Raw genomic sequence first — 10,848 nt, forward strand, 5'->3', positions numbered from 1 at the left:
CGCTCTTGATGCTCCCTGGCTGCTTTCTTTATAAAGCTTAGAACTGAAGAGACTGCTAAATAAGCCCCTACCTGTAACACTGAAGAACTGCAGTCTTGTCTTTTTAAGGTTCCAGTTAAGCATGTAACAAAGAGTCACTATTATTTTATCACTAGAGATTTTAATTAGTAGATCTCACAAAAATATATGGAGAATGCTAGTTATGTTAAGTGCAGTCACAGTGAGTTTCAGTTCAGAGAAGAAAAAGGGAATCTCAGGAAAATGAACTCTTTGGCACAGGCCACTCAATGAGCTGCTGGAAGAGTCAGGAAAAGGAAGGCAGTCTCTTCTGGTGCTCCATTTCTCTGACAGCTCTGCTCTCGACAGATGCCAAGCTATACTTATGATGTTAAAATCAAATAGTTTTCCACACTTCCGCAGAATTAGATAGAATTATGTTAGTTTTACACCACCAACCAAGTCATTAAGGGACTGGATGTGCAGTTAGTAGGAAGGAAATAGAAAGTCAGCTGATGTATTGTTGGCTGAATTGGTACCAGCATGTCTGAAGCCAGGGCTTTAATGTAAGATTCCAAGGTTTATGCCTCACTATGTATGGAGAGAAGTTACTTGGTGTTTCATGACAGCTGATCTGACATCTGCATTTTTGAAGGAGAATCATTTTCTGTAACAGATGATAAATACCTTTAAGGTAATACTATTGAAATGTGTTAATTGACATCCAATTTCCCAAGTATCATATAATCCTTGGCTTAAAGGAACCTCAACTATAGGTAGCATGAAAGGTATTGTCTCTATTAGAAAAATACTGGAAACTACACTTGCATATGAAAATTTCATTGAAAGCTGCAGTTTTTATAGAAATAATAAGTTTCTATGAACAGCAGACCTCTGACTTAACTTAAATTTGCACAAGTCTGCACAAGAAATTGAACACACAATTTGCTTATATTCTGGTGAGTTCTCTATTTTTCAGTAGCTAGAGAGGCACATAGCTTCACTTTTTTTCAAAGTAACTAGCTGGTTGTCTCTTATCAACAACTGAATGTTAAGTATGAATTTTAGTTGAGACACTTCAGACCATGAAGTGAAGGTAAAGAATAAGAAAAAATGCAGAACAGAAAAGAGTATTTGCAGTGGGGTATCTGGTTATGAAACAGCTAGTCAGAGAATTGAGAATCTAAACATTTTAGGAGATATTGCAAACCTTCTCTCCTTTACAAGATCTTTCTACTGTTACTACTGGTTACGACATAGAAAGTTACTGTTGTCTATAAACCCCTATCAGCAATTCCCACAAAGAAACAATACTCTCTCCTTAAAAGTGCTTAACCCAAGTAGGGTTTTGATCTAATAAAAATAAAAGCAAAAGATTACATGATGTCCAGGATTTTGTCTTTTCCCATTGTCATGATTTTGCCTGGAAGGGTGCTCAGATGGTGAGGTGAAGGGATGTCTCCTTCAAGTTTTGTGGCCCCTAGAATGAAAATAGGATTTTGAGTTTGGCATGGCTATGAGTTTATTGTAGACAAATAATATATTATTGTTTTACTCTTGTTCTTTTACTATTACAATCTCCAGGCTAGTTTTTTTGGTTGCTTTCTTTTCTGGTTAACTAGAACTCTGCTAGATGACAGTTTGGACTAATTATTAAACCAAGTAAGATGAGGTACAGGGACACCTTCCAGATCAACGTCAATTTACCCCAGCTTAAGTTCTGTTCTAGGTCTTCTATTTCTGGAATGTTAATTTTTATTTGTAAATTAGACAAATTATCTCTGCATTTTGGACTTATTTGATAGATATAATGATGTCCAATAACTGGAGGTAGAAAGGTGTCAGTTAGTAGTTTTTGTGAAAGTGGGGGAGGCAAGTCAAGTCCATAGTGATACCAAATAATCTGATTTATTTCAACTATTGTACTAAACTGTCCTGGGAGTATTTTATAGTATTTCCACAAAGAGTAATTTTAAAATATTATTCAAATGCTGAAACACAGAAAATAATAATTTCCAGAGTTTTGCCAGAGATGGGCAGTTAAAAGATAGCATTCTTTGCCTTACTTGCAGTGCTTTTGTCTATATAAGTCTTAAGAAAACACACTGTGGGGAACAATTGTCATAGTTAGTTTGGACTATTTGCCCTTGTTTATACAATATTACATTGTGCAGGGAGTTAATGTGACTGAAAGCATGTGAGTTTTAAATTCATTTTCATTGTTTAGTCTTTGCTTACATTACAAAACTGTTTTAAAGCTGCCAGAGAGGAGAGTCAACTCTCAGATGAAAGGAGAAACAAAAGTCCAAGTACAAGTTCTGCTCTGCTCTACACTCACTTCTTAATAGAGCCACACTTGGGATGCTACATTATGCCCAGGTAATCCAGACAAACATAGCAGAAGATGAGCCTTTGGGATATAATCACAAACATCTAAAGATTTGCAACTAATGTAGATTACCTAATAACATTTTGTGTGTCTGAAGTAATTATCTTACATTTGCAATTTCATCCGTAGTGGTTTGACCCTTTCTGTTATCAGCTGCACTATTGTTTGTGTTTTGCACAGACACAGCAAGGCAAAACAATCAGAGATAATACAAGTTGTGGTTACTGTGTCACTTCTTAGATACATTATTTCTTCCTAGTGTTCTCCTTGCCTTCATTTTGCAATCCTGCAATGTGGAGAACATGAATAAACTGACGTAGGAAAGGTATTTCTGGTTATAAAAGATCAGTGACAATTAGTATTTTATTTGTACAAGTTTTGCTTATTTCACTTGCTGGAGTAAGTAAATGCTTTAAAATATTTTAAGTGATATGCTAATGAAATGCTCCCAGATTCTACTCTCACTTACTCTCATGTTAAACCTATACCAGAAGTATAATCTTGCTCAAACCATAATCTTACAGTGATCTTATCTCTTTAAATTTCATTTACATTCCAGTTAGAAAGCCAGAAGTGTCAGCTGCTATTTTATATTTGTAAAGTCAGACCTTCTCAAAGTCTTCACTTAATCACTGCTATAAAAGTTGTTACTATAAGTCAAGTGGGAATGCTCTGGCAAAATAAAATGTAAAGCACTATTTATTTCACTAGCTGTTAAACTGAGTCATTTCATAATGGAATATTTTGTTCACAAGGCCTTACATAGAGAAGGCTGGAAATTGAAAATTGGATTCTGTGGGAAATATTCAAATAAAGTCTAAAAAAAAAATAAATTATATAAATTGCTAAATACATTTTTATTTTCTATTTTAGGAAAGAGTAGGTGTAAAGTTATATAAAATATTACCCAGCCTAAAATGACAGGAAACTTTTTTTCTTCTGGCCTGACGTGTTACTAAATATCCAAGGGCTTTCAGATTTAATGCAGTTTGAGAAGAAACTGGCAGTACAAATTGATACTTCTTAGATGAAATCCAGATTACTTATCAAGAAGGCAGTAAATCTCATTTCCCTGGATAGTACAGGGGAAGGAGAAACAAAACAGGATTTTTCCTTGCTTACACTTTTCCTGTTATCCTGTTCATTATGTGGTGATTCATTTAGTTAGTGACATAACATGGACTTTTTTCCTCTGTACCTTCTTCAATGACTCCTCATGAGTGCTTCTTTAGCCATTGCCCTTCCTTCCTGTCTGTGTAAATTTTTCCTCCTTTAAGCCACCTTAAACAAAACTGTGAATTTGACAATAGCACCTAAAGTCCTGAGTGTTCATCCCCTGGGCCATGCAACCGAGCTGTACTCAGTACCTACAACAGGGGTATTATTTCCAGTTCTATGAAGTAAATAAATGATTAGGTCTCCAAGACTTGTGCCTCTTGGGGAAAGTTATGAAAGCTACTAGTACTTTACTGCACAATTATATATTTTAAAAAATATTTTAATTTTTAATTTTATTTTTTTTTTAAGTGCATTAACTCCTGTCACAGGTAAAGCTCACCGAAAGCTAAGACCATTACATGGCTACGGGTACTTGGGGGCTTTGGTGTCCTAAACCAGTGCATAATGATGCCAAAGCAAAATGTTTTTCTAAGTGAATGTTTGATTATAAACTCATTTGGCATGAATACTTTTTTTCTTCAAATCCCTTACCAAGCCTGCTCTATAGGCTATTTTAAGTTTTTGCCCCATTCATATTCTTGCTGTGAACCTTCACAGCTACATTTAGGGAAAAAAAAATTACAACATTTTGAAAGTAGCTTCCTTCAAAGAATCACTGTCATATCCTGCTGTTATTTCCCTTTATGTTGGTACATATGCGGCTGGACAGGCTTATGTGTCACCTCTTTGGTCTAAATCTTTATTATGCTACCTTCATTATTAATCTAATTTTATCCAAATGAAAAGCCTCATAAGCAACAGTGGATCCTTCCACTGTTGAACGACTGCAGTAAGGTATTTTGATGCTATGTTTGAGGTTGATGCCATACACTCTGTCCAGCAGAAACTTCCCTTGCTCTGCTCTCTGTGAATGCAAGCCTGAATGCAGAGTCAAAGACCAGGACATTTCTGTCCACACTGGCTACTTGTGCATATCCATATACTTATTTAAGCTGGGAGCACTTTTTATCCCATCTGCTCCAGAAAATGTGCCCTTTTAGTAAACACTGTGTAGGAATATTGCCACAAGGGTTCTTCCTATGAAGATCAAAAGGGATCAATGACAACAGTTCCAAGGAAGGGTATGGAAACATCCCACTGAGGAGGATGACCTATCACAAGCTATTGATGACCTTCAGCTCAGTCATGTGAACTCCTGGAGCTGGATCAGGGAAAACCTGACTTTGAAATATTCTACATCTTAGCTAATATATCCCAGTTATCTTTCTGACACTACATACTCCTCCAATTCCATAGCTGTATAACTGCTTACTCACTATAATGACTGATCACCTAAGCTAGTTCAAATCTCTACAGTTCTGCTCAGCTGTTTTACCAGCTTCATATCTTGTATCTTCACTTTATTTTATTTTTTTTGAATGAATACAAATAATTCCAAACTTTCTTCAGCCCTTTAGCACTATGACCTTTATGATTGTTTCCTGATTTTTCTTCTAGTATTTCTGGAACATGTTGCAATATAAATTATAAGATTCAGTCCTGTATCCTGCTAACTTATAAAACAATTATTTTTTTAAGTAGTATTTCTGTCCCTTTTTTGATTTAGCAAATTTGTTGTGCATTGGAAAGATTTCTTTACTGAGCTCTAATTTTTTTTTAAGTGCATTAACTCCTGTCACAGGTAAAGCTCACCGAAAGCTAAGACCATTACATGGCTACGGGTACTTGGGGGCTTTGGTGTCCTAAACCAGTGCATAATGATGCCAAAGCAAAATGTTTTTCTAAGTGAATGTTTGATTATAAACTCATTTGGCATGAATACTTTTTTTCTTCAAATCCCTTACCAAGCCTGCTCTATAGGCTATTTTAAGTTTTTGCCCCATTCATATTCTTGCTGTGAACCTTCACAGCTACATTTAGGGAAAAAAAAATTACAACATTTTGAAAGTAGCTTCCTTCAAAGAATCACTGTCATATCCTGCTGTTATTTCCCTTTATGTTGGTACATATGCGGCTGGACAGGCTTATGTGTCACCTCTTTGGTCTAAATCTTTATTATGCTACCTTCATTATTAATCTAATTTTATCCAAATGAAAAGCCTCATAAGCAACAGTGGATCCTTCCACTGTTGAACGACTGCAGTAAGGTATTTTGATGCTATGTTTGAGGTTGATGCCATACACTCTGTCCAGCAGAAACTTCCCTTGCTCTGCTCTCTGTGAATGCAAGCCTGAATGCAGAGTCAAAGACCAGGACATTTCTGTCCACACTGGCTACTTGTGCATATCCATATACTTATTTAAGCTGGGAGCACTTTTTATCCCATCTGCTCCAGAAAATGTGCCCTTTTAGTAAACACTGTGTAGGAATATTGCCACAAGGGTTCTTCCTATGAAGATCAAAAGGGATCAATGACAACAGTTCCAAGGAAGGGTATGGAAACATCCCACTGAGGAGGATGACCTATCACAAGCTATTGATGACCTTCAGCTCAGTCATGTGAACTCCTGGAGCTGGATCAGGGAAAACCTGACTTTGAAATATTCTACATCTTAGCTAATATATCCCAGTTATCTTTCTGACACTACATACTCCTCCAATTCCATAGCTGTATAACTGCTTACTCACTATAATGACTGATCACCTAAGCTAGTTCAAATCTCTACAGTTCTGCTCAGCTGTTTTACCAGCTTCATATCTTGTATCTTCACTTTATTTTATTTTTTTTGAATGAATACAAATAATTCCAAACTTTCTTCAGCCCTTTAGCACTATGACCTTTATGATTGTTTCCTGATTTTTCTTCTAGTATTTCTGGAACATGTTGCAATATAAATTATAAGATTCAGTCCTGTATCCTGCTAACTTATAAAACAATTATTTTTTTAAGTAGTATTTCTGTCCCTTTTTTGATTTAGCAAATTTGTTGTGCATTGGAAAGATTTCTTTACTGAGCTCTAAACAGTGATGCAAAACAGAAAACCTGACTGCATATTTAATTTGGTTTTGTTTTGTTTGTTGTTGTTTTTTTTCTTTTGTTTTCAATGCACAGATCTTCATCTGAAATCAATTAATCTGGGTTTGTTTGTGCTCCTTAAAGCTGGGTACAATATTTCAGTGCCATGTTTCCTTGATGGAGACTTGTATACAAATTTGTATTTTGGGAGTTAGTTAGAGCAGGGTAGCCCGCTATTCAACAGCTCTGTGTCCAGCTTTCAGAGCAGTGTTTTACATATGCTTGCTCTTTCACCTTATTGTTCTGCTCTTTTCAGTTGCTTTGAATTCTTGTGTACATTCTTATTATTAACTTCTTTTCATAGCAAAAAAAAAAATGTTTATTTAGTTGCGTATCATATAAGCACAACAGTTCTTGTAACAGGCAGCATCAATACTCATTTTTTTCTGGATAATTTTCTGCAATAATCTACTCCTGTATATAAACAGAGAAACTGTGTTCAGAAATTAGGGCTCAGTTTTACATTCTGACGTAATCTCTTTTAAACTAATACAGGACAATTGCAAGTATTTCAATATAGAATTCCTTAGACCCCTGCCACTGTCTGAGATCTATCAGAGAAGACTCTTTTCCATAGTTGGTGAAGATATTTATTCAGTGTCTGGTGCTCCCTTTCAATAGTATAAAGTGTTTGTCCGTACAAGGAAAGAAAACCATCATCAGTGGAGACAAAACTATGAGAAACTTGATGAAGATTCTGCTTGACATGCTCAGTTCGTTCAGCAGTTCCATTTTGTAGTTTATCTTACTAGCACTTCTAGCTGTTTTTTTATCAGAGCAGACATTAAATTACAGAAGCAGAAGTCAAGGTAGAGGGGATCTGAAAAATTCTAGCAATGGAAGTGAGGATCCTTGTGATCCAAACTGGAGTCTTTCTGTTAACAGGGAGGATATCTGCTTATCTTCTGCCCACATTCTTAATAGTAGTTATAGAACTCCACCACAGACTTTCGAGATATTTTTAGGAGGGGAATACTTCCTGTCACAGACACAACCAAACTTCTGCTTGTGTTTGCATCACATAGCCTCACTGAAATCTATAGGTTTGAAAAGACAACACAGAAACCCACCTTAGCATGCCTATATATTAATAAACTCATCTCTGGACATGTTAACTACAAATCTCTTAAGAGAGCTTTTTTTAGTGCGTTATCTTGCCTGTGGACCAGTTGGTTAAAATTTCTGAGGACCTTAAAAGAAGTGGCTAAAGAAAGCTTATACGTGTACTAGGAAAATGTTTGCTGGTGAATGTCGAATGATGTCTTATGTTTTAATATGTACAATAGTTGTATAAATGTCATTGCAGACTTGCTGTTAGGTGAATATACAATTTAAACTTCAAATATGACATATATATCACATATGAAGTGCATATACTACTTAGTATATGAACTGCATTTGTGGATCTAGACCAACAGACTCTATTTCTGGTTTAAGTCCAAGAAATCCTTTATCTGCATAATTATATCTTAATAGTAAAGGTAAATATAACACACGGGATTTTACAAACCAGGAAATAGAGAATGTTATTGCTTAAGCTCATGCCATTTGGTTAATTAAAACTAAAATTAATAATACCAGAAAAATTATGAACGTTTTGCATGTTACTTGTTTTACATGCCTTATAACTCACAGTTGCTGCTATGACTCAGCAATGCTATTAAAAAATACCAGTAATAGATACTATGACCTGAGACCCATCTTCCTCTCTAGCGAGGCTTATAGCTACCTTAAGCCAAGGTCTGGATGGAAATAACCTAAAATCCAAAACTGAAGCAATGTGAAACTCCTCAAACTGGACTAGCAACACGTGATGTTATTGGTAGTCAAGTCTAGCTCTCAAGTTCAGCCACATCTTAGATAAAACATATTACTTCTCATGAACAATAGTCTGCAATAAGACATGTTTCCTGCCCTGATAAGTGAAGAGATGTCATCTAAGCTTCCTGCATTCTTCATGTTGCGTCAGTGGTATTTGGGCAAAAAATGTCATTACTTCACAGGAGCTGATTATTTTATATAAAGTGTTGAAACTTGTCAAAATATTCACTGTCACTTTTTGGGCAGTAATTTATAAACGCTTAACATTTATGAGGGGAAGTCACTGACAGTAATTTCCTTTTCTTGCATTTCTAGTTTTTGCTACACTTCTCAGTTATCAACTACAAACAATATATTGTGGTCCTGATTACACAAGGAAACCAGTGGCTGTTATAAAGGTAAGCTTGCATGATTGGTCCATAATGGAGAATGAAGTTTAATAGACATTAGTCTAATTCAAAGAGTGAACATACTGAGAACAGGAATGTGTTCTTCTCTGAAAGAACCTGCTCAGATGAGAAACTCAGAAAGTAGCTGTTTGAATTTGACATTTTATTTTGCAGGTGAAGTTACGCTAATGGCTTGAGAAGATCTGGGTTATGGATTTGAAGCCTTCAGGACTTAAAATAGTTCCAAATGGAGCAAGAGGAAATAAAGGTCTGAACAAGAGTAGCATTTTAGATAAAAGTATTATAAATATAAGAGAGAAAAATGCCATGTTCTCTTGACTGAAGGAAGGTAAATTTGGAGGGTTTGGTGGGAGATATGAGCATGTGTGGCTTTGGGTTTGTTTTTATTCTGTTTTGTCTTGTTTTCTCTATTGTATTTTCCCTTTCTTTTGGCAAAAAACCCAACAAAACCAAAACCAACCCACAACCCACTGTCATTCTCTTGGCAGTGTCTCATGTAGCACAAAACAAAGGAACTCAGAGATATGCACATTTGTTATCAGGGTGAATCCAATGTGTAGCTCCCCCTGGGATAGCACTAACACACTTAATACTCAGGGTGTAAAGGAAAGGTAAATTGCTTATCTACAGTAGTGACAGTGATTGCATGCTTAGCTCTGTTCTGCACTGTAGCTCATTCCCTTACCACGCCAACACTGACTGCATGAATGCACCCACCCTCAGCACAGGTAAAGGTGCAGTGTTCCCCTTCCAGCCCCTCCCCATCCCTGTTCTCCAGCAGAAAAAGCAGCCCTAAGAGGACACTTCCTGAACTGGCATTTCTAGCAGCAAGAGAATGAAATATGAAAGAAAGATAATCAGGGCAGCATGAGTGCTGTGAATTACTTAGGGGAAGCATGTATTGGGAGCAGCTTGAAAGTGGGGATTTTGTTGACTGCTTGGATTTTGCAGTTGGGGCTGCTGGGATTTTGTTGACCTCCCTTACCCAACACTCTCTTATACAAAGCAACTGCCTCCTTTGGTGATACCTGCAGACAGCTCTGGTTATTAGGTCTGCTGATAAAGATGTGGAGGAAAAAAGACAAGCTTCCAGGCACTCAGTGCTTTACTGGAATGGTTTTCCTTTGTACTGCATGCTCTTACACTCCAGGAAATAAACTGGTCTCAGAATAATTTGGAAGTATTAAGAAGTATTTTGTCACATGTGGCCTTAAAAAGATAATATGATGTGTCTGTTGCTTCATATCCTCTCCTCTTTTCAATCTAAAACCTGTCAGGGAAAAGAGGGAGAGAATAAGGGTGAAATACTTCAGATACTGTCTATGTAATTTTTACTTTCCCTTGCCAAATTCTCAATGCTTTCCAGACTTGCAGTGGCAGATAAATATAAGACACTTGGGATACCAGTATCAGTTATAGCTAACTGCAGAAACTTGACACAAAAAATGGTAAAGGTAGAACAGCGTAGAGCTCTGCAGCTGTAAAAGGGGGTGTGACACAACGGGGTAGAGAGTTGCTGTTCAAGAGTATAAGAAAGAGGCGAAGAGAGGAAAAGACCACCAAATAAACCCTTCCAATGGAAAAACAATGATACCTATACCAGACCTTCTATAAAACCAGCAAGCTATCTTTGGTATGTGGTACTGGACATCATAAAACCACTCTGTGCTAACTGCACTGCAGTTGCTTACTTGCAATATAAAAGTAAATCATGGCGGAAGAGCAGGAATTGTCAAACACATATATCATATGAATCACATTGAACCAGTCGTGATACCGGAGGGACAGGCTAAAGTGTTGGTTGGGATTTCTGCCAGTGCCAGTTATTTAAGTGATATTTTTTAACAATGATCCAGTATTTCTCAAGCTGCTATGCAGTAAGATCCTTGTAAGGAAACTAAGAAGCATGCACTCATGCATGAGATTTCTTAACTGGATATGGTAAAGATACACAAGAAGCAGTTAACAGCACTTGGTGAGGTGCGTTAAAGATTATCTCTTTATATTGCCTTGCTTTGAGGCTTTGATTGGTATT

This window comes from Chaetura pelagica, unplaced genomic scaffold (assembly GCF_000747805.2).
Source record: "Chaetura pelagica isolate M959 unplaced genomic scaffold, ChaPel_1.0 scaffold261, whole genome shotgun sequence".
In the NCBI taxonomy this organism is placed as follows: Eukaryota; Metazoa; Chordata; class Aves; order Apodiformes; family Apodidae; genus Chaetura; species Chaetura pelagica.